This window comes from Peromyscus leucopus, unplaced genomic scaffold (genome assembly GCF_004664715.2).
Source record: "Peromyscus leucopus breed LL Stock unplaced genomic scaffold, UCI_PerLeu_2.1 scaffold_337, whole genome shotgun sequence".
In the NCBI taxonomy this organism is placed as follows: Eukaryota; Metazoa; Chordata; class Mammalia; order Rodentia; family Cricetidae; genus Peromyscus; species Peromyscus leucopus.
In genome coordinates, this window is record NW_023505219.1 from 6,521 (window position 1) to 30,733 (window position 24,213).

The following is a 24,213-nucleotide window of genomic DNA, read 5'->3' on the forward strand; positions in this document are numbered from 1 at the left end:
AACTGGCCATAGAGACCACTCTTGGGTACAGTAACAACTGTGACCTGATTCCATCCTTAGACCCATAGTGGAAAGAGAACCAGTTCCCAAAAGTTGTCCTCTGACCTCCACACGTACTGTGTAACGCAAATGCCCACAATTGTGCACGATACACAATAATAATCATTTGAAAAATTAAGGGGCTGAGAGATGGCTCAGCAGTTAAGAGCCCTGGCTGCTCTTCCAGACGAACCCAGGTTCAATTCCCAGCACCAACATGGCAGCTCATAACTGTCTGACTCCAGTTCCTGGGCTTCTGACACCCTCACACAGACATATGAGCAGACAAAAAAATACCAATAGTCATAAAACGAATGATGTAAAAAATTAAGATGATCAGAGTTCAAGGTTATCTTGGGCTACCTGAATCGCCTGTCTTAAAATAAAACAAAACAAAAAACTAAGGTGCTGGAGAGATGCTCAGGGTAGAGACTCTGCGTTTCAGTCCAGCACCCTCATGTGGCTCACACCACCTCTAATTTGAGTTCCAGGGATCTGACGCCCTCTTCTGTCCTCCAATGGTACCAGTATGTGTGTGGTGCTCATTCATATCTGCAAGGCAAAACACTAATACACATAAACTTAAAATCCCTAAAGACCAGACTCCAAAATAGAAAGCAAATGCTTGCCATTTATTTATTGTTTGTTTTGTTTTGTTTTGTTTTAAGACAGGGTTTCTCTGTGTAGTTAGGTACCTGTCCTGGATCTCACTCTGTGTACCAGGCTGGCCTCGAACTCACAGAGATCCGCCTGCCTCTGCCTCCTAAGTGCTGGGATTAAAGGCCTGCGCCACCACCGCCGGCACTTGCCATTTATTTTAAAAACGGGGCTGTGTGGTGGAGGCAAACACTGCCTCTCCTCTTCCCTGCCAGAACGAAGTGAAGACAGAAGGCTGGGAAACTGGCCTGGCCCTTCACAGCAACCTCAACGGCAGAGTCCCTTTTCTAGAACCCTGATCAAAGTGACCAATACACAACCAGCGGAGTGTGACAAGCTAGGCTGTCTTCACAGTCCTGGGAGGAAGGTGTCCCGAAGAATGAGTCACAAGCACTGAGAAGTGACAACCTTAAGGACTGGCCTCCCACAGGTGTACACATCGGCCCAGGGCTAGGCCTGTCACCTCTATGAGACGGGACAGGTCTCTCCTCTTGCATCCAGGCAACAGAGTCTACAATCTCCTGGGATAGTATCAGGTCGAGGGAGGTGCCCCGGGACTGTGAGGGCATGGTCCCAACTGGAATCTGTCCCTGTCACCTGTGTCAAGGCCGTGGCTACACTGACAGTCTCCTGGGCTAAGGTACCAGGAAGGAAGAAACCAGCCAGGTTCTTCCCTAGTAAGAGGCCTCCTCCTCCAGGAAGTCACATGGGGCCCACAGCCAAAGTGACCAAGATACAGAGAAGCCTCAGGTGCCCTTTGGCCCCACATCTCAGGGTGATAGCCTTAGTAAGTCATTATGGGCAGGGCAGGGGTTCCCGGTGGCTGCAGGTTCACGAGGCAGCTGGTGGGGACCGAATGGGGAAGAGCAAGTCAGGGAGGGGATCCTTGAGGCCAGTCTCCTAGAAGCAACTTCCTCCCGGTCCAAAGAATGGAAACCAGGTTCTACCCTGGCCCAGGGTGAAGCTAGAACAGTCTAACCTGCTCCAAAGATTAGAACATTACATACCACTGTCCCCTCCCTCAGGGGTGGCTCAGGCTCGACAGCCTGTCATTGATCCCAGGAATTCACAGAAGGGTGGTGAGAAGCAGCTCCACAAAGTGTCCTCTGACCGCCACACACATTCTTTTTAGAGAGTTCACTCAACCGGGCCTGTCAGCCACCCAAAGATGTGCTAAGGAACTGAAAGGCACGATCAGCCAGCCCCTTAATCAGGGCACTTACGGCTCTCTGCCCCACCCCACCCCCACATACAAGACAGTTGCTTATGGACCTTAACTGCTAAGTTGGCCTGTTTTTCCCAAATTCTAATTCAAAAGCATGATTTCCCCTTTTTATCTCATTTTTCATCTTTAAATTCTGTGTGTGTGTGTGTGTGTTGTGTGTGTGCGCGTGCATGTGTGTGTGTGTGTGTGTGTGTGTTGGCTGTGTGTGTGTGTGTTGTGTGTGCGTGTGTGTGTGTGTGTGTATGTGTGTGTGTGTATGTGTGTGTGTGTGTGTGTGTGTGTGTGTGTGTGTGTGTGTGTGTCTCAGAGGGGCGTTCGTGGAGGCCACAGCAGGTATCCTCCATTGCTCTCCCAACTTCTTTTTTGAAGTAGAGTCTCTCACTGAACCTAGACGGCAGAGAAGTGATTAGACTAGGCGGCCAGCAAGCCCCACGGATCCGACCTCCACCTCCCACCCAGGTCTCCCTGGTTCTGTGGCAGCCCTCTATCTACCCAGAGCCTCCCGGCTCTCTAGTTTGTCTTTGGTACTGACCACACCCCTTAGCACGCTTGCCCCAACACGATGAGTTTCCTCACTGTTTCTCTAGCCCCTCCCCCCAACACAGCCGCTCAGCCGTTTACAGAACTCATTTCTGGGGGGCTGGAGAGATGGCTCAGCGGTTAAGAGCACTGGCTGTTCTTCCAGAGGTCCTGAGTTCAATTCCCAGCAACCACACAGTGGCTCACAACCATCTGTAATGAGATCTGGTGCCCTCTTCTGGCCTGCAGTCACATATGCTGTAACATAATAAATAAATAAATAACTTAAAAAAAAAAAAAAAACTCCATTCTGACCCCTAACTCAAGGCGGGGCTTGCTTTCTCCCTTCTCCTCTCTCATTCTCCTACCAGCAGCCGCTGATATGCACAGCTTGCTAGGCCTGTGTGGTTTTTCTCCCAAATTCTAATAAAAAGGTCTTCAAAGCATCCTTCTGAGTCCGTTTCAAAATTCTTTTATCAATGAGACTGACCCTGCAAAAGGAAGCCCGACTTTCCAGTAATGTTGTCTTGTTCCATTTTCTGTTCAAGACACAAAGACCCTGGATGGAAGGGACACGCCAGAGTCCCGTTCTGTGCCTCAGTGCCTTTCCAGCTGTGATGTTAGGGTGACGTCAGCTGAGGATCCAGCCCAAACACAGCCCCGGAGGAGAAGTATGGCCTCATCCCCACCCTGTGGGCTCATAGGAGGCCAAGGAGAGGCCCACGGGCGTGGACCAGGCTGTGTCTTGAACCTGGAGTCCGGTTGCGCCACCCACAGGTCCTGGCCGTGCCTCCCATGGTGTCTGGCCAGCCAGTCAGTCAGTCAGTCTGAGGGGCCCTGGCATTCCTGACAGTCCTTCATCTCCTCGGAGTAGCTCTCAATCTGGATGGTCATCATGTGGAATTGAACTTCCCCTGGAGGCGGTCCCTCGCCACCTTCAGCACAGCTTGGGCGTCAGCATTCTGAGCTGGGAAGAGAAAAACGTGGGATGCTTGACCTCCCGTCTACCCCTGGGGAACAGACTAGGGGACAAGAGATGCCATATCCTGTACTAGGAGGGCCGAGAGAGCAAGAAAAGCTCTGGCTTACAGCTGGTCTCCCCCAGCCACTCACTGCCGCCACGCACATGACCTGACAACCCCAAGCCCTCAGTTACCTTTCTCCATAAATGCAGTGGGGGGCGGGGCGGGGGCGGGGGGTCAAAGGGCATTTAAATGCTCAGCTCGGGGCCAGAGCCTGGCAAACCCTTGGCAAGGCCCCAAGCCTCTGGATGCTTCTCGCTTCGGCCTCACTCACCGATGGCTATGTGCACGGAGAGCACGGGCTGGGCCACGGTCAGCGCCCAGATGTGCAGACTGTGCAAGGCTTCCACCCCGTCCACGGACAGCAGAAGGTTCTTCACGGCCGTGAAGTCCACACCTTTGGGAGTCCCTGGAACACCACGCACATGGTAAAGGACACTACCCTCCCACCCCACGCCATTCCTCCAGGGCCATCTCCTGAGAAGGCCTCCTCGGCCAGCAGGTTCCGCACGGTTCCCATCCCCCACTCTGTCCCGTCACATCAACCGGAACGGAAACTGAGAGCATGAGTCTGTTCTGCTCACATCCATATGGTCAGTGTCCATTTGTTTTCAGGACAGAGTCTTGTTTCGTACCCCAAGCTGGTCTGGCACCCAAAATTCTGCTTCAACTTTCTTGGTGCTGGGATTGCAGGTGTGGCCCCAGAAGGCTCGGTGAGGCCAGTCATTGTTGAAGACAGCCTGGAAGCTAAACATTCCCGCCAACCCAGGCAGCACCCGACTGGCTTCCAACTCTCCCCGACCCTCCAGAAAGCCATGGCTTGGGCCTAAGCCCCAAGGCCTAAAATGTGCGACAGCCCCGTGGGTTAGAGCGGCAGTTCCAGGCACACCGTTCATCACTTTGCAGCTGAGGCAGGAACAGGGCGCGGGCGCCCTGAGACCTGTGGGAAAGAACTGAGCAGCCACGGTGGTGCACGCCTGTCTCCAACACTTGGGAAGCCCAAGGCCATCTGAGCTGCAGACAGACCCTGTCTCAAAAACAGCAAGGGATTAGAGAGGGCCCAGCAGTTGAAGCACTTGCTGCTCTTCCCGAGGATCCAGGTTCAGTTCCCAGCACCCTTTGATCCTAGCACTAGGAAGGTAGGCGCAGGCCAATCTCTGTGAATTTGATGTCAGTCTGGTCTACACAGTGGGACCCTGTCTCAAAAATCAAATTTAAAAAAGTTGCTAGGTGTGTGGGGCATGCTTTTAAGCCAGCACTTGGGAGGCAGACTTTTGAGGCTAACCTGGTCTTGAGTTCTGGGCCAGCCAGGGCTACATAGAGAGAGACCCTATTTCAAACCCTGCCCCCTCCCCCAAACAAAAACAAAAACAACCCAAACACCAGAATCAAATCCCTGTTCCTGGGAAAAGGCACCTGATGACGGGGGGGGGGGGGGGGGGGGGGGGCCCCGGGCTGGAGCTCCAGGTGTTACCAAGGTTGCCCAGCCACGTGACCAGCCAGGGAAGACTCTCTCCAAGCAGGCCTAGGGGGAGGGTAAGCACGGGCTGGGACCTGTCTAAGAACTGGCACACCTGATCAGCTCAGAGCTCTGAGGACCTACGTTAATGTTCCAAACCCCCGGCTGGCACCCTGCAGTGGTTCTCCAAACATCCACACCATCCCTGAGGTGGATTAGACTTTGTGAGCCACACGCTGAGAGACCCCCCCCATCAAAGTCAGGCTGGGAGATACTTCAGCTGCTAACAGTGCTAGAGGCATGTTGGATTCCCCACCCGCCCCCCAGAACTCACACTAAACACAACACGCGGCCATGGCAGTACACGCTTGTAATCCAGATAGGGAAGGCAGAGACGGGCAGATTCCTTGGGACTGATGGACCAGCCAGCTTGGTCTAGTCCTAGATCTGGGGAGAGGGCTTAGTGGGTAAAGCGAGGACCTGTGTGCGTGCCCAGCCCACGAAAAAAAGCAAAAACAAAACAGACAGGTGTGGCTGTCCTCGCCAGTAACCCTAGAGCTGGTGTGGGGGACGGGGGAAGGTAGAGGACACATAGACCCAGGTGGCTTGCTGGCCAGCCAGCTTTGAGAAACTAGACAGCTCTAGGTCCAGTGAGAGACCTTAACAAGTCATTAAAATCAGGGCTAGCCGGGTGGTGGTAGCACATGCATGCCTTTAATCCCAGCAGAGGCCAGCCTGGTCTACAGAGCGAGTTTCAGGATAGCCAGGGAAACACAGATAAAACCGGTCTGGTAACGCTAGAGAGATGGCTCTGTGATAACAGCACTGGATGTTCTTCCAGAGGTGCTGAGTTCAATTCCCAGCAACCACATGGTGGCTCACAACCATCTGTAATGAGATCTGGTGCCCTCTTCTGTCATGTAGGCGTACATTTATTTATGCATAATAAATAAATCTAAAAAACAAACAAAAAATCAGGTGAGCCTGAAAAGGTAGTGCTCTTCAGAAGCAGGCAGGTGATCTCTGTGGGTTCAAGGCTAGCTTAGTCTACTCGGGGGGACCCTGCCTTAAAAACTAGGGTAAGAGCTAGGCATAGGGATGCACACCTTTAATCCCAGCATTTGGGAGGCAGAGGCAGGTGGATCTCTGTGAGTATGAGGCCAGCCTGGTCTGCATAGTAAGTTTCAGGACAGCCAGGGCTACATCGTGAGACCTTGTCTCAAACAAAACAACAACAAAAATTAGGGTGAGGGTGACACCCCACGGGCAACCTCTGGTTTCTACACACAACTTAACAGATGAACACAGACATCTGCATACACCCTACCCTCCAGCCCCCAAAGCTCTATGACCCAGTTACCTTCCATGAGCACCAAGAGGACATCTCTCAGGATGGTTAATGTTGTCCCAAGACCAGGATGGAGAAGAGGAAAGTGCAGATGGGGTCCACGTACTTGTACTCAGGCTGCAGGAAAAGGAGACAGACAGGGGCTCAGCAGCATCTACCCGGGTCTCCCTGTTCCCTCCTCCCGGCACAGTAACAGGGAGGGTCTCTTTTCAGGGTGAGCACGGAACTCACTCTGGCCTTGTCTTTCAGTTTCCTGCTCTAGACGACCTCAGGACACAGCTCTTCCTAAAGAGCTAAGACACAGGCGGAGCTAAAAAGGGATGTCAGCGTTTGTCTCACTGCTCCCATTTTTTGTTTAAGGTTTATTTATTATGTATACAGTGTTCTGCCCGAATGCCTGAAGAGGGCGCCAGATCTCATTATTGATGGTTATGAGCCACCATGTGGTTGCTGGGAATTGAACTCAGGACCCCTGGAAAAACAACAGCCAGTGCTCTTAACCTCTGAGCCGTCTCTCCAGCCTCCCCACCATTCCCATTTAATAGATAGGAAACTGAGGTTCGATGAGACCAAGCAATTCACTCATCACACACAGCCTCGGCCGCACGCAGCTCATTTTATATCTCCCGGTCTCTGTGTGATAGGCAATGCCCGGGCTTCGGCAACACAGCCATGGGCTTATTAAATCCAGCTTCCCCGCTCACATATTCCTTCCCTTTCTCACCCTCTCATCCCAAGCTGGAGGGGGCCTAGCATGGGGAAAAGCCCTGTGCAGAGGAGCCCCAGGTACTGCCCACCTCCCTCCCAGGACCCAGCTCTGACCTTGAAGTATATAATGTAGGCAGCCACCAAGACACCCAAACTCTGCAGAAGGTCCCCAATCACGTGGATAAAGGCTGCTCGGACACTGGGGTTCTCCTCCTGCCGTTGACTGTCCTCATGGCTTTGGTTACCATGGCTGTGCCCACGTCCATGGCTGTGCCCATGTCCAGACTGGTGAAGAGCCAGCCCCATTCTATGGAAGCAGATGAAGATCGATAAGATAGCCACGGTTTCAAGTCTGCCAGGCAAAGTCCACCCATTGGGCCTGGCCTCCCTGAGGGTGAAAAGGTGGAGCCCCCAGAACTCAGTGACCCCCTTAGGCTTAGGAACCTAGCTCTACAGCCTTAGCTCATAGCCACAGGGCAAAGAGCTCTGCCCACAACGGGAGGCTGACTGGGCACAGTACCCCAAAGCTGCATTTCAGAGCACAAGGCAGTGAGGAAGCCGTGTGGTTCATCTCACCGTTACAGGTAGGGAGCCTGAGACAAGTGAGCAATGGAGACGGAGCGCCCAAACCCATGGTCTACCCACTCTCTCCTTTACTGAGACCGGTTTTAGCCATGTCAGCCTGACTTGGCCTTTGTTCCAGCATGAGCCAGATGCATCCCCTTTGCTGTGGGTAGCCTTGAAGTTTATTAGCCTGACACGTAGTGTGTGTGTGTGTGTGTGTGTGTGTGTGTGTGTGTGTGTGGTGGTGGTGGTGATAGTGGGGGTGCATATCCATAACCTCCCATGACCTTGGCCTAACATTTAAAGGAGGACCGACGTAGAGCAGGTGCCAGCGCTCAGGCCATGGGGGAAATTCTGTGCTGGCAGGGGAGCATGGACTCCTTCCACTGGGAGCTAGCAGAGGTTTGAGTATGGGGAGAATGGGAGTTAATATATATATATATAATATAATATATGTATATTATAATATAAAAAATATATATATGAAATTATAGGGAACTGGGGCCATACTCACATGATGTTCACAGCCACAGCGCAGCCTGACGTGATCAACATGGTGTCCCCTTTGATCTCATAATCTCCAGAAATCAAGCGCTGCACAGCCAGGTACACCAGCCCCAGTCACCACCCAGATGGACAGCACAGACACCAAGGCTCCAAGGATCTCTAGATAAGAGCCCAACCACAAGACCAACCTTAGCCTGGGCCCTGAGGGTGGGAAGGAAGCCTACTCCCTCCGAGTTAGTGCCTCCCCACCCCACCCCCCACCCCCGCTGTAAAGCCAGGGCCTGGGTGTCTGTGGTATTTTCTCCTGAAGACACGCCTCATCCCGCCAACTCACATATGAGGACTCGTATCTAGAAAGAATCATCTAGCTCAGCCCATCTATTAAATGGGAACGGTGGGGAGGCTGGAGAGACGGCTCAGAGGTTAAGAGCACTGGCTGTTGTTTTTCCAGGGGTTCTGAGTTCAATTCCCAGCAACCACATGGTGGCTCATAACCATCAATAAACTGACATAATATCTATGTTCTAGCCAGCATGATGGTGCACATCTCTAATCCTAGCATGTGGGCTGCTAAGGCAAGGGGGTTGCCTGAGTCTGATATTGATATGATTTTTGTGGTATGATTTTTGTGGTCGCACTATGTAGATCAGGCTAGCCTTGAATTCAAGAGATCCACCTGCCTCTGCCTCCCTTGTGCTGGGATTAAGGGCGTGTGCCTAGTTTTCCCAACCAAATAAAGGTAAGGTCACCACTATTTAATTAAGGGAACAGAAGAGGGCTCGGAGTCCCCAGAGCTGAGTTACAGTTACAGCCCAGGGTAGCAGGCGCCGGCTCCTGAGCCATCTCAAGCTCCTTGTTTTGCTCAGCTGATAAATGGGGACTGAGGACACTGGGCCATCTCTCCTGAGGAAAGTGACAGTGCCACCCAGAAGGGAACTGCCAGCTTAAGGCAGTGCTGACTGACCTTTCCCTACCCCACAGCACACCCACAGTGACAGGCAAGGGACAATGCTATTGTCACTTGTTCCCAGCCACTATTTCTAAGCGGGGTGAACTTTGCTTCTCCATTAACTAGTAGCTCCCAGATAACTGGCACCATGTCTGTCCCATCAGATTGGGAGTTCCCAGAGGACAGAGGCCAAGGCAGACCCCGCTTCCCCATAGAGGCTGCTTTTGTGGCCTTAATTCCAGTCCATGGGAGGTCGTGACAGTACAGTCTCTGAGTTTGAAGCCAGCCTGGGCTATACAGGGAGTTAGAGGCCAGCCTGGACCACCTACCAAAACCCTGTTTAAAAAAAACAAACAAAGCCGGGCGGTGGTGGCGCACGCCTTTGATCCCAGCACTCAGGAGGCAGAGACAGGTGGATCTCTGTGAGTCTGAGGCCAGCCTGGTCTACAGAGTGAGATCCAGGACAGGCTCCAAAGCTACACAGAGGAACCCTGTCTTGAAAAACCAAAAAAAAAAAAAAAAAAAAAAAAAAAAAAGTCCTATTCTGACCCGTGCTTTCTCTCTTGATCGACCCCATCTGTGGCCCACAAGGATCCTTACCAGCTCGTTGCCAGCCGAAGTTCATGGTCTTGGTGGCGGGTCGGGAGGACACCCACAGGGAGAAGAGGCTAATGAGCATGCTGGCAAATCGGTGAGCAAATGAGCTGCATCGGTCATGATGGCCAGGCTGTGTGCCAGGTACCCGCCTGCAGAAGTGAGAGCCAGGGGTGAAGTTCTCCCAAAGAGTTAGCTCCCCCAGTCTGCACAGTGGGGAGACCTCAGCCCTAGAAGACACGCTGGGGTCAAGTCTCTGCACCACACATCAATTGTTCAACACAACCATGTGACCTCCACCCTCAATTTCTCCCCTAAAGAGGTAACATCTTCTTACAGGGTGAGTGTGAAAATCAAATTCAGGCAGTGGTGGCACACGCCTTTAATCCCAGCACTCGAGAGGCAGAGACAGGCAGATCTCTGAGTCTGAGGCCAGCCTGGTCTACAGAGCGAGTTCCAGGACGGTCAGGGCTACACAGAGAAACCCTGTCTTGAAAAAAGAAAAAGGAGGAGGAGGGGCGGGGGAGGAAGATCATCACGTTCATATTAGAGACAGGAGACCAAGTAGGGACTCAGTAAGTGCTCTCTTATTTTATTACTAATTAAGTGCATGTGTTTTGCCTACATGTATGTATGTGCACCAATGCACAGAAGCCACAAGAGGGCGTCTGATTCCCTGGGACTAGAGTAACAGATCACTGTGAGCCACCATGTAGGGGCCGGGAATCAAGCCCAGGTCCTCTGAAGAACAACCTCTTAGCTGCAGAGGCTCTAACCTCTAGCCAAGTGATTGCCTTAAAGAAAAAAATTTAGCCTGGTGGTGGTGGCACACGCCCTTTAATCCCAGCACTTGGGAGGCAGAGGCAGGTGGATCTCTGTGAGTTCGAGGCTAGCCTGGTCTACAGCGGGAGTTATAACAGCCAGGGTTACACAGAGAAACCCAATCTTGAAAAGCCAATAAATAAACAAATAAATAGTGACAGGCAGCGGTGGCGCACGCCTTTGATCCCAGCACTTGGAGGCAGAGGCAGGTGGATCTCTGCGAGTTCGAGGCTAGCCTGGTCTACAGAGCTAATCCAGGACAGGCTCCAAAGCTACAGAGAAACCCTGTCTCGAAAACCAAATAAAATAAATAAATAAATAAATAAACAAGTAAATAAAAAAAATTGATGGGTGTGGTGTCACACATCTTTAATCCCAACACACTGGAAGCAGAGGCAAAGTGAATATGACCAGGCCAGGGAAGGCTGCTTAGTGAGACCTTATCCTAAAACAAACAAACAAACTGATTAATAAAACAGGGGTAGGCATTGGTGCCTTTAGCATTAACGGGAGCGTTCAGCCTATCCCTGAACCAGCTTCTCTTAATTAACATAGACGCTTTACCAATGATTTCTCCAATCATGAACACCAGGCAGATGGCAGAGGCCACATAGAGCTTGCGCCGGGCCTTCTGCTTCTTGGGGTCAGAGTGGCTACCAGAACCCCTCTGCGCATGGCAACAATGGTTGCTCTGGATAGCCAGCTCAACAGTGGGCAGGTCCACAGGAGGGGTCCAACAGGTCTCACTCTTCCACAGAGACCGTAAGTAAGACCTGGAGGTGAGAAGAAGGAGAGAAAACGCTCAGCCGGGAGGTTGAGCCAGTCTCTGGGAGTGATGCTGGCCGGGTGTTTCCAGAGCAAGTAAAAACTGTGCCTGGCCGGGCGGCGGTAATCCCAGCACGCTGGAGGCAGAGCCAGGCAGATCTCTGTGAGTTCGAGGCCAGCCTGGTCTGCAGAGCGAGATCCAGGACAGGCACCTGTTCTACAGAGCGAGAGCCAGGACAGGCACCAAAACTACACAGAGAAGCCCTGTCTCGGAAAAACAAAACAAAACAAAACAAACAAACAAAAAAGAACAGTGCCTGGCGTGTGACCAGAGGTAAGAAGCCAGCGTTACAGGGGATGCTGGGGAAGTGAGTCTTGGAACCTTGTTCTAAGCCGTTCCCCCTCCTCCACCCCTTCCCAGGCCTACAGGAGAGTCTAGCCAAAGGGCAGGCTGTCCAGTCGAGCGCAAAGAAAAGCAGAGTTCTGGCTCGAGAGAGCAGCACGGACCGTAGCGCAGCGCACCCGAGGGCACAGGCTCCCCACTTCAGGGCTGCCTGGGATCAAAGTGCTGGGCGAAGGCGGGGTTCCCGGCACCGACTGTGTCCCACTCGGGCGCACCCGCAAGCAGCGTTCAGGATCTGTGTGCTTGGCCAGGTGAGACAGGTGATCCCCGGGGCTACGAGGCCACCGCCTCTTTCCCTGGCCTCACCCCATCCCTCTGGCGGGATCCCAGGTTCAAGCCCCCGCCCGGACCAACGACAGTCAGGAGGGCCAAAGAGGAGGTGCCTGTGATGCGGCCCGGATTCCCGCCCCTTGGGGCTTGAACTTACCGGGTTCTGCTCGTGCTCTCCAGCAGGTTCTGTTTGTCCATGGTCGGCATGCCGCCTCTCCCAGTGCGCCCTCGAAGTTGCGCGCGGGGCGACGGCAGAGCGCACTCACCTTCCGCTCGGGTCCCGCCGCTGCGCCCGCGCCCGCCCGCTTTATCCCCGGCCCTCGCCACTCCGTGTGAAGCCGCCCGCGGCGCGTCGTGTGCAAAAGCCCGCGGGAGGGGGGAGGGTGACCGGCTGCAAGGGAACCGCGGCTCTGCCCCCAGCACTGATCCCCTGCGTCCCCGAGCCTGAAGGAGCTGATCGGCCAGCGACCGAAAGCTTAAGGGCCCTTGCCCGGAGCAAAGCACTAAGAGTTGCCCAGAGTTGCTAAATTAGGACTGGGTGACCCAAACACCACTCTTAATGGCATCCCATAGATAAATCTTGGGATCTGGGTTCCTAGAAAATCAGCAGGCACGGTGGCTCACGCCTTTAATTCCAGTACTCAGCCAAGGAGCCAGAGGCAGGCGGATCTCTGTGAGTTTGAGGCCAACCTGGTCTACAGCATGAGTTCCAGGACAGCTAGGGTTTTGTTACATAGAGAAAACCTGTCTCAAAAAACGAGAGAGAGAGAGAGAGAGAGAGAGAGAGAGAGAGGGGAGGAGGGAAGGAGAGGGAGGGAGAGAGAAGAGAGAGAGAGAGAGAGAAGAGAGAGAAAGAGAGAGAGAAAGTGAGAAAGTTGCCTTAGGGCAGGGATGTGACTACTGGCAAAAAACGTGGGGACTCCTGAGGCTAGAAAGACAGACTTCCAGCTAGGAAGACAGACTTCCTCCCGCGGTGGGCGGGGATCATTTTTTTTCCAGGGAGTACCCCCCCCCGCCCTTGGGCTGGGTGCTCTGGACTCTCTGGCTGCCAGCTGGGTCCTTCTGCAGGGTGCCCCCCCCCCAGTCCCCGCCGGAGCAGTGTTGGAGTTAGAGACCCAAGCTTCCTTGTAAAGGCACCAGGCACCAGTTCCTCCTGCCTTGAGTACTGATTAGGATCTGGAGTGGCCGGCTTTATCTCCACCTACACACACACACACACACACACACACACACACACACACACAGTGTCCTGTCTCATTAACCGAAGCTATCTGGGGAGAAACGCCACTGTAGTCGGCCTTTCTTTACACCCAGAAGCCCAACAAATTCCTGGGAGATGGTGCCGGAAGGGCCATCTTAGGAGAAGACGTGGTTGCCAGAGCGACGTCCACACATTCTGAGCAGTCTCCTGTTTAGACCATAGCCCACATTTTCTGGGTTTGGGGCCTGTGGCCCCCAGTGCCGGCCTCTGATAAGTATCTCCTTCCGGTTGGTGTCCTCCCTACTCAGTCACTCCATCGGCTAGGGTCCTCAGGACCACAGCTTGGAAGGTGTATCTGGGTGTGGCTCGTTGATAGGCGGTTCATGCGCAAAGCCTTTCTCCAGTCCGGGGGGGGGAGGGGGAGAAAAGGAAGGAAGGAGAGGCGTCACTATAGCTATGTATGTAGCCCAGGCTAGACTGAGAGACTTTGCCTCAAGGCGATGGGGGCAGGACAGGACAGGACAGGGCTGTAGCCTCAGCTGGTAGGTGATGGCCTAGCATGCAGGAAACCTTGAGTTCCATTCACAGCACCACACACGCTTGTAATTCCACCTCTGCAGAGGTGGAAGGGGCAAAAAGATCAGAAGTTCAAGGTTATCTTTGACTTTATAGAGAGCTTGAGGTCAGCCCGGGGTACTTCAGACGTGTAGGCCCCGTCTCAAAAAAAAAAGAAAAGAAAAGAAAGAAAAACAATAAACCCACACCAAATCCTCTCAGAGGATTGGGTAAAAGAAGAATAATTATTTCTATGCATAGTGCGGAGGCCTGTAGGTCAGCTGATTGGGAAGCAGGGCCCCAGTGGTCTGCCGGGTTTAGTGCTCAGCACCTAGGTGGGCGCTTACACACCAGTGAAATTAGATTGGAAGAAGTAAGAGAGCATGACATGGTGGCCCATGCCCATCATTGCAGGAATTAAGGAGCCTTGGGCAGAAGGATCTCGAGTTTGAGGCTAGCCTGGGCAATTTACGGGGAACCAGTCTCAAAGTAAAAAAAACTGAGGTGTGAGCTGAGTGGTAGAGGACTCTCCTACTGTGCACAAAGCCCTTAGTTCAAGCCCTGGTTCATTAAACAAGAATTAGGTGAGAGGTGGTAAGTGCTGTTGATGGAGCTTCTACAGTAATCACAGATTCCTGTCATATCTTAAGATGGGAAATATATGACAGTGTGTTAGATCACTCTTTTTCTCCTGAGAAAATTCTCAATGTTTTGTTTTTGGTTTTTTGAGACAGGATTTTTCTGTGTAACAGCCCTGGCTATCCTGGAACTCACTCTGTAGACCAGGCTGGCCTCGAACTCACAGAGATCTGCCTACCTCTGCCTCCGAGTGCTGGGTTAACGGCGTATACAACCACATCCAACTCAGAAGTTTTTTTTTGTTTTGTTTTGTTTTCTGTTTTTTCGAGACAGGGTTTCTCTGTGTAGCTTTGAGCCTTTCCTGGATCTCGCTCTGTAGACCAGGCTGGCCTCGAACTCACAAAGATCCTCCTGGCTCTGCCTCCCGAGTGCACCATATTTCAGATGGTGCTTGTGTTTTTATAATATATATAATCTAGTTTGTTTTGTTTGGCTTGAGACAGTCTCCCTATGTAACCCAGGCTGGCTTGGAACTTGTGACCTCCTGCTTCAGCTTCCTGAATGGTGGGATTGCAGGCTAGTGCCTCCCAGCCCTCTCAACTAATTCCTTCCCAAGGAATGCAACAGAAACTAGAATCTCTTTCTTAGGACAGATCATAGACAGTTTTGTTTTTAAGGCTGGATCAAGATAGCCCAGGCCGAACTTGAGTGTGCTGAGTGTGAACCTGAACTGCCTCACCCACAGAAATTCTGATCTTCTCCACCTTCTATCTAGGAGCTGATCATAAAAGAGTTCTTTGGCCTGACCAATCAGAGGGGCCCAGCCTGGTATCTGGATGAGGAAAGTGCACAGACAGGCTCTGCTGGATGTCCCCACCCAGCTGTTAACATCAGTTCTCACTCTTTTCATTCAATCAAATCCTCAGGGTTATGATTTAATTGTGTTTACATAAGGACATCTCCAATAAAAAAAAAAAAAAGGCCACAAAAGTTTCCCGAAGGTCCCGAAAGTCCAACACAGGAAGGCTTCTGGAAGTGGTGTGCCTAGAGGGGGCATAGAGTGTCTCCACCCCTTCCATAAGCCCTGCCCTCTGTCCCTTAGCTATATACTTTGTGATGAATTAATAAATGTTAAGTTAAGCATTTCCCAGGGTTCTTAGCAACTTGATGGTACCCAAGGAGAGAAGCTGTGAGACGGTAAAACTTGGGGCCTGTGGCTCGGCATCAGAAGAGAAGGGGTTGTCTTGGAGACCAGGCACTGAAGGCAGATTGAATTGAATTTGTGGACAACCTGCTGTGGTCCACTGCAAAATTAATTTCTTTCCTGGTGTGTGCATCTGGTGTCCGAAGCACAGCCTTGAGAGTTTACCAGGAGAAACTGCATTTGAAGTTCGCCTTTCCCCGTATCCTCAGACAGGATTTTAATGATTTGCAAGAGTTTGTGCTGAGGGTGCAGCTCAGTGGTAGAGTGCTTGGCTAACATCTTTAGGGCCTGGGTTCAATTCCAAAATGTGTGCATGCGTGCGAGTGTCACACACACACACACACACACACACACACACACACACACACAAACAAACGCGCACTCACCTAAACAAAAATTTCATTTAAAAGTTCAACAAGGGGGCTGGAGAGATGGGTCAATGGTTAAAAGAACTCACTGCTCTCCCAGGCCTTTAATCTCAGCACTCGGGAGCAGAGGCAGGTGGATCTCCGAGTTCGAGGCCAGCCTGGTCTACAGAGTGAGTTCCAGGACAGCCAGGGTTACACAGAGAAAACTCTATCTGGGGGTGGCGGGGTGGGAGAAACTTCAGTTCCCAGCATCCACAGGGGAATATAAAACTCTCCTGTCCGTAAGAGCTGTTCCAGGGGATCCAGCACTCTCTTCTGGCATCATTGGTACCTAACACACATTCACTGCACTTACACACATGCAGCACAAAACATCTATATACATGAAATAAAATAAGTCAGCCAGTACTTGGAAGACAGAGGCAGGTGGATCCCTGTGAGTCAGAGGCCAGCCTGGTCAACACATAGAGACACTGCCTCAAAAAATAAACAATAGATAAAATCAAACTTCACAAACTGGCAGCACTTGGCAGGTAAGGCAAGAAGATTAGGAGATCATGATTATCAACTACATAATGGGTTCAAGGCCAGCCCCTGCCTAAAAGAAAACAAAAGAGAGCTGAGTGTGTGCTGTGTAGCAGTTTCCTTCGAGATTAAAGCCATGTGTCTTGAAGGGAAGGTCCCTCAGATACAGGATGTTAAAAGGGAGACAAACAGGGTATTTTTAAACAGGATGCTTATAGAGATGTGAAACAACAAAATGTTCTACGGGAAAGCTAAGTTTTAATGCAGGAAGTAAACAACTCAGTAGCTTCAGGAAGTCCCTGAAACTGACCAGATTCTCTAGGTCCCTCCTTCCACAAGCATATCTAAGTAGTGAGGGCCCTCAGAGAGATGCTCTTAGATGAGCCATCTGTCTAAGGAGACCAGCTGAGCTGCCAGTAAGAAGTTCGTCCCGCTCAACTGCCTGGAAAGGACCCTCTCCAACCGCTGAGCCGACCACACGCTGTGCTGTATGTTCCAGGCTTCCAACTCTTTTGGCCTGTCGCCCACGCCGAAGTGGGATTTTAGTGAGGCAGCTGTCAATCACTTCTGCACCTGGAAGTGACCTTTCACCCACATTCCTGTAAGTAACCCCAATAAAACTCGTTGGTTCATCAGGTTGGCAAGATTAGGGATTGTAATGCCTGCTTCTCTAGTCAGGAACTTGAGGGGTGTTGTGGAACAAGGATGTACCCATTAGGATGTGATTTCGAGGAGGTGGGAGCGTCTGTCTTCATTGTTTAATTATCCACTTTTGAGATACAGTCTCCATGTGTAGCCCAGGCTGGCTTGAACTCTCAATCTCCCTGCCTCAATGTCTTCAGTGCTGGATCAAAGGTCACCATGCCCCACCCGTCTCTCAAAGTCCTCTGTGGGAGAATTCTTGAGACTAAGACTGTAAAGCGGGCTCCACAGATAAAGCTGGTCGTCACCAAGCCTGATGAACTGAGTTGCATCCCTGGCATCCACATGGTGGAAGAGATATGGATTCCTCGTAAGTTTTCCTCTGACCTCCACAGGTGTGCTGTGGCATGGGCCTCCTCGCCCCCACTTAATAAATAAATGTAAATAAAATATAAAAAAGACTGTAAGAAAGCTAACTGCTTTCAGCCGGAGCTGCCGTCTTCCAGTAATTTGACAATGTTCAGTTTCAAACCCAGGACAAGTGGCTGAGGTGACCGTTTTACATATCAAAGCAGATCTAGCTGCCAGGTTTTCCCAGCATCCCTCAATCCCCACCTGTTACAGGGTATGGCTGGCATATCCTGTCCTCTACCCTGCACTCTCCAGCCCAGGGGCTTGGCCGCCCTTCCCCCTGAGGCTCTTCCCTATATAATCCAGCCATGTTGGTACCCACCCTTTTTGGACCATTGGCTTCCTGGCTGCTGCACCTGATACTCCTCTCTCCCCTTCCCTTCCCCTCCCCCTCTCCCACCTGGCCCAGCTCAGTCTGGTCAGGTCCACTGTGGACTCTCCCAGATGTCCCTGCCACTAACTACGCTCTCCCTTTTATCTACAATCAACTTTCTCCTCCACATACCTAGGAGCAGTCATGTCCTTTCCTTTTATTTTTTCTCAGACAAAATCTCTCCCAGTGGAGAGAGGGAGGCACCTAACAGCAGCTCACTACGCTTCTTAATGAGAGACGTTATTCCTTTGGCCACATGTCCATGACTTTACATGAAGAATCATACTGCAGACATCAAAGAAACAATATGGGTCAAAGAGGATGCCCCTAAATGTCACCATGCGTTGTCTACACCGTCACCCAGTGCCATTGGCACTGTAAACAAGCAAGGTGGGGCCAGATTCTGAGAGAATTAATGTGTACGCTGAGCATGGTCTGATACGACTTCTGAAACAGGAAGAAAAACATAAACCAAAAGAGAACGTACCGAGTCCCACGAAGCACAGCCCGCTCTACCCGGAGAAGCAGGCGCTATGAGCCGACAGAGAGGAGCCCGTTCCCTGTGGATTCATAGTGTGAGAGGTGAAAATAAAAGAAGTATTTTTTCTGTTCTTTATTAAAGATTTGCTTATTTTTTATTCTGTGTTACGTGTGTTCTGCTGCCTGTATATACGTGCCCTTGTGGCCTCGGAGTCCAAAGAGAGCTTTGACTCCCCTGGAACTGGAGTTATAGACAGTGTGAGCCACCATGTGGGTGCTGTGAACCAAAGCAGGTCACCTGCAATAGCAGCCAGTGCTTCTGAGTCGTCTTCCTGAACCCAAATTGTCTTTCTTAATTAGGTGGAACTGTAGTGTCTTCTCCCACATAAAAAAAATACTTTAAAGAAAAAAACAAACAAACAAACAGGTGTGTGACAGTAAAAATGACAGGGTAATAACCCATGCAGGTGAAGAGCTGGGCTGGCATTGGCACAGAAAGGTTTCAAGGTGTACTGGCTGTTTTTTTTGTTTTGTTTTGTTTTGTTTTCTGAGACAGGGTTTCTCTGTGTAGTTTTGGTGCCTGTCTGGAACTCGCTCTGTAGACCAGGCTGACCTTGTATTCACAGAGATCCGCCTGGCTCTGCCTCCTGAGTGCTGGGATTAAAAGGTGCACCACCACCGCCCAGCGTATTGGCTGGTTTTATGTGTTAACTTGACTCCAGCTAGAGTCATCAGGAAAGAGCCTCAGTTGAGGAAATGCCTCCATAGATCCAGCTGCAAAGCTGGTCAGTGGTGGCTAATGCCCTTTATCTCAGTACTCGAGACAGAGGCAGGTGGATCTGTGAGTTCAAAGTCAGCCTAGTCTACAAAGTGAGTTCTAGGACAGCCAAGGCTACACAGAGAAACTCTTTCTCAAAACAAACAAACAAACAAAAACAAAAACAAAACAACAAAACAGCTGTAAGGCATTTTCTCAATTAATGATCAGTGGGGAGGGCCCAGCCAATGTTGGTGGAGCCATCCCTGGGCTGGTGTCCTAGGTTCTATAAGAAAGCAGGTTGAGCCAGGCATGTGGCGCACGCCTTTATCCCAGCACTTGGGAGGCAGAGGCAGGCGATCTCTGTGAGTTCAAGCAGCTGGTCTACAAAGCAAGTTCCAGGAAAGGCACAAAGCTACACAGAAACCCTGTCTCGAAAAACCAAAAAAAAAAAAGAAAAAGAAAAGAAAGAAAGCAGCTGAGCAAGCCAGTAAACAGCCTTCATGGCCTCTGCATCAGCTCCTGTCTCCAGGATCATGCCTGTAGAAAGACCCTGTCTCAAATAAATAAATAGGTAGTGTGGTGGTTGAAGAGAATGGCCCCCAAAGAGAGTGGCACTCTTAGAAGGTGTGACCTATTGGATTAGGTGTGGCCTTGTTGGAGGAAGTATGTCACTGTGGAGGTGAGCTCTGAGGTCTCATATATGTCAAGCCATACCCAGAGAGACAGACCACTTCCTGTTGCCTTTGTGTTAAGATGTAGAACTCTCAGCTCCTGCTCCAGCACCATGTCTGCCTGCACATCACTACATCACACCATGCTGATAATGGACTGAAACCTCTGAAAAGGCAAGCCACCCAATTAAATGTTTTCTTTATAAGAGCTGTAGTGTCTTGCTGGATAGTGCTGGTGCACGCCTTTAATCCACCATTCAGGAGGCAAAGGCAGGTGGATCTCTGTGAGTTCGAGGCCAGCCTGGTCTACAAAGAGAATTCCAGGACAGCCAGAGCTACCCAGAGAAACTCTGTCTCGAAAAACAAACAAATAAACAAAAAACAAACAAACAAAAAATGGTATCTCTTCAAAGCAATAAAAATCCTAAGACAGACAGATAAATAAATAAGAAGAAAGAGGGGAAAACAGCCGGGCGGTGGTGGCGCACGCCTTTAATCCCAGCACTCGGGAGGCAGAGGCAGGCGGATCTCTGTAGTTCGAGCCAGCCTGGGCTACCAAGTGAGTCCCAGGAAAGGCGCAAAGCTACACAGAGAAACCCTGTCTCGAAAAACCAAAAAAAAAAAGAGGGGAAAACAACAAAACATTTCTGTAGTTCAGACTGGCCTTGATTCCCTGCTCTACACCAGAAGTGCTGGCATATAGGCTTGTGTCACCACACTGGTTTGTGCTGGGATTGAACCCAGGAGTTCATGAAAGACAGACATCCATCAATGGAACTGTAGTCCCTAGACATATTTCTGTAAAATCACACCTTGCCATGTATCCATGTATTCCTGTCAGGCCTGACCCTTGACGGTAGCGAGTGTGTCTCGAACTCTGGCAGTCTTCCTGCTGAGCCTCCCGAACACTGAGATGACAGGCGTGCACCCCATCATCCAGCTTCATCAGTGTTCAGGAGACGGGGTCTCAGGCTAGCCTCAGACTTGCTGAAGATGACTTGAACATCAAATCTTCCTGCTCTACCTCCCCAATGGGCTTATAGGTGTGTGCCACCAAGCTTCACCTTGCTCAGCTTTTTTACTTTAATTTTATTTTGACACTGGTCTATTACATAGGCCCTGGTTGTCCTTGAACTCAGAGATCCGCCTGCCTCTGCCTCCGGAGTGCTGGGATTAATGTCGTGCGCCACGGTGTCAGCTTCCCGTATTTGTGTTATCCTGTGTTCCGCTTGCCTGTAGGTGAGCGGACTCTACCACTGCTCTCTGAGATTAGACAAGTGAACTAAAGGATTAAAGGCTGGCTGACCTGAATTCTTTTCTCCTAGAAACGAAACGAAACAAACAAAAACAGGCTAAAGGGGAGCTGGGACCTCCTGTAGATCAGGTAGAGTTTCCATCTAGTATTTTCTTGGTCCTCAGTTCCACTGCTAGCAACACACACACACACTCAAGCTGAATGAAATCACATCTCTTTTTTAGTTACATGAAAAAAGCGCTGTGCATTTATTTTTTATTCTTTTTCATTATTTTTTTTTTTTTGAGATAGAGTCTCTCTATGTAGTCCTGGCTGCTCTGGAACTCTCCATGTAGACCAGGCTGCCTCGAACACATAGATCTACCTCTACAGTACTGGGATGAAAGGACATTCGCCCCCATGCCAGCCCATTGTGCATTTATTAAAACAACATATAACACAAAACTCAGTCCTCTCCCTTGTTTGGGGATGGGCGCTGAAATACAGTACATTGTCCTTTCTAGGCCTTTGAGTGAGACCCAGCCCTCCCACCTCGGAGAGGAAAGTGGGCAGCTCTATTATCTTGACCTTCCTTCCCTCTTTGTGATCATATAAAAGTTCTCATACAAAAGCACCAAATTGGCATAACGTATACAAGTATATACAAAAATCACATTTTAAAAACATACAAAATATTTCATTTTTGCACCAACGTAGAAAAGTGTCCTGTGACGTTTGAATACATTTCCAATCGTGTTTCAGCAGCTGCTGGACACAGCGGTGGGGGGTCCTACTCTAGCCCTGCTCTCTGAGCAGAGAAGACATACTTCCTCATCGTGCCCCCCAAGGAGCCCCAACCCCTTCCCGAGATGGGCCTGTCACCCGCCCCCTCTCCCCCCAGTCTTGCATTCAGAGGGTGTCTACTCATCCAGCTCCTCACTGGTGTCCTGGAAGAGAAAAAATCAGACACAGGCTCATGTGAGACACAGACTCAAGAGGACCCAGGGCCTCCAGAGCTATGGTGACAAGTCACACATACCACCTCCCACCTGGGCTCTTAAACCCAAACTGGAATTAGCTGTCAGAATTCATTGGCTTAGAGCAGTGGTTCTCAACCTCCTAATGTTGTGACCCTTTAATACACTTCCTCATGTTGTGGTGACCCCCAGCCATTAAATTATTTTTGTTGCTTACTTCATAACTGTTATGTTATGTTTGCTACTGTTATAAATTGTAATGATAATAATCTGTGTTTTCTGATGGTTTTAGGCCAACCCTGTGAAAGGGTCCTTTGACACCCCTCCCCAAAAGACCCACAGGCTGAGAACCACTGCCCCGGAGCTAGCCACTTTAGATGGTTGGAATTTGGTTCTAGTAACTAGGCTTGAACACTAACCAGGTGTAGGGAGCATGCCTTTAATCCCAGCTCTAAGAGGCCAGCATTAAAAAAACAAACAAACAAACAAACAAAAAAACCACAGTAGAGGAAGCAGCAGCAGCTGGAATTGGCTTGGTGGGTGGGCCCCTACATGACCATGAGGCCAGAGTTCAGGTCCAGCACCTTCCCAAAAAAATGCCGATGACCAGGTAGCCCTGTGATTCCAGAGCTCAGAAGACGGGGAAGGGACCCTGAGCAATTGACTAGCTAGACTAGCAAATCCATGACCCCTGCCTCAGTGAATCTGGTGGGGATGATCAAGAAGACCTTGACATCAGCCTTGGACCTCTGCCTGGACACCCCTAAACACACACATGTGCAAACATGCATATATGCATGCATACCTCAGCTGTACAAAAGAGGGGACCAAAATAATGAACACGCGCACACCCTGGGAATGTGTGGCGTAGCACTCCTGCGGCTGAGGGCACAAGGCAGAGAAAGGGAGTCTTACCTTCTTTCCCCTCTGTGGACACGCCTTCTTCCTGTTCTTCCTCATCGTCAAGAAACTCCTCCTCATCCTCATCGGAACAAGACAATTGTTTAAGATGGGATTGGCTTCTCACAGCAACTATCGAAGATTGGCCTGGAGGGACATCTGTACCCGCTTGAGGCCCCCAGCTCAGAGTCCAGCCTTCATGTGTCCCTTCCCCACTCCAGATCAGTCCTTTTGGCCCAAGATACCACATCCTTCATCACTGAGTGTCTGTGCCTCAGGGACGCAGAGGCACACTTAGGGTTCTGTGCGTCTCAGCGAACAGACACATCACAAGGAGGAAGCTGGGCAAACATTCCTGTCCTTCCAATCAGAGTCCTGGCTTAAAGAAATCTGCTCAGCCTTCAAATCAGCTTGGTCAGCATCTCATTCGTTACCTCACTCCTCAGTCCACAGAGAGGCAGTCTTGGGTAGCCTGTGGGGGGGGTTCTGCTCAAGACAGTGTCTCCCAAAGTGCAACCTGGCTCCTCACTTTCTCATCCTGAGATAGACCTTCAAACTGTCCTAACAGGTCCCCCACTCCCTTCCAGGCCCAGGGAATTACAGAGTCAGCATTTGTCAAGATGTGTGCAAACCACAAACCAGAGCACCATGGTTTAAGTTTGTAATCCAGCACTCAGGAAACGAGTAGGAAGGTTACCACAAATTCAAGACAGCCTGGGCTACATACATAGTGACATCCTGTCTCAAAAAAAAAAAAAAAAAAAAAAAAAAAAAAGACAATAAAAACTGCAGCCGAACCCCCAGGGTGCGTGCATAAACTGGAATCCAGAGGCTCGCCGTTGATTTAAGCTGTAGTACTGCTCATAATAGTTTCCCCAGAGAATCACTGTGGGCCAGTGCCATGATGTCTTCACATTGTCTCCGGTGTCCCAGAGAGTCTTGTGAGCCAAATGCCCGGGTGGGGTTGCACCTGCTACTACTAGCTGAGTGCCTTGCACAAGGGTTACCCTGTCTATACTTAGTTTCCTAAACTACAAAACGGAGGTGTTGGCAGAACGCCATCCTGGAGTTGATGGAATTCACATCTTGAGTCAGGATCTCAGTGCTCAGAGCATAAAAAGTCCAAGGAATAAATGAGCCCAGGGCTGGGTGCAATGGGGGTAACTTTTAACCCCAGTGCTCGGAGGCAGAGGCAGCGGATCTCTGAGTTCCAGGCCAGCCTGGTCAACTTAGAGAATTCTAGGACAACCAGGGCTCCATAGAGAGACCCGTCAGAGTTGACTGTGTAAATCTGATTTTGTAGAGATCTGCCTACCACTGGGCTCCAAGAGGAATGCTGCCTTTCAAGGATCGAGCACGCATACAAGCCAGTAACATACCATGTCCTTACCTGTCCCAAAGTCGATGGCCCTCAGGCTCTGCTATGTGTTCTAAATCCAGAGTAAAGTAGTCCATGCTTTCAAAGCCCTGCCTGTCTTCCCA

General features: G+C 50.7%; 1 pseudogene; it reads right to left on the minus strand.

The window, feature by feature from the left end:
- Nucleotides 1–3,206: 3,206 nt before the first annotated feature.
- On the minus strand, nt 3,207–12,139 carry LOC114697155 (annotated as a pseudogene).
- Between the last annotated feature and the right edge of the window lie 12,074 nt (nt 12,140–24,213).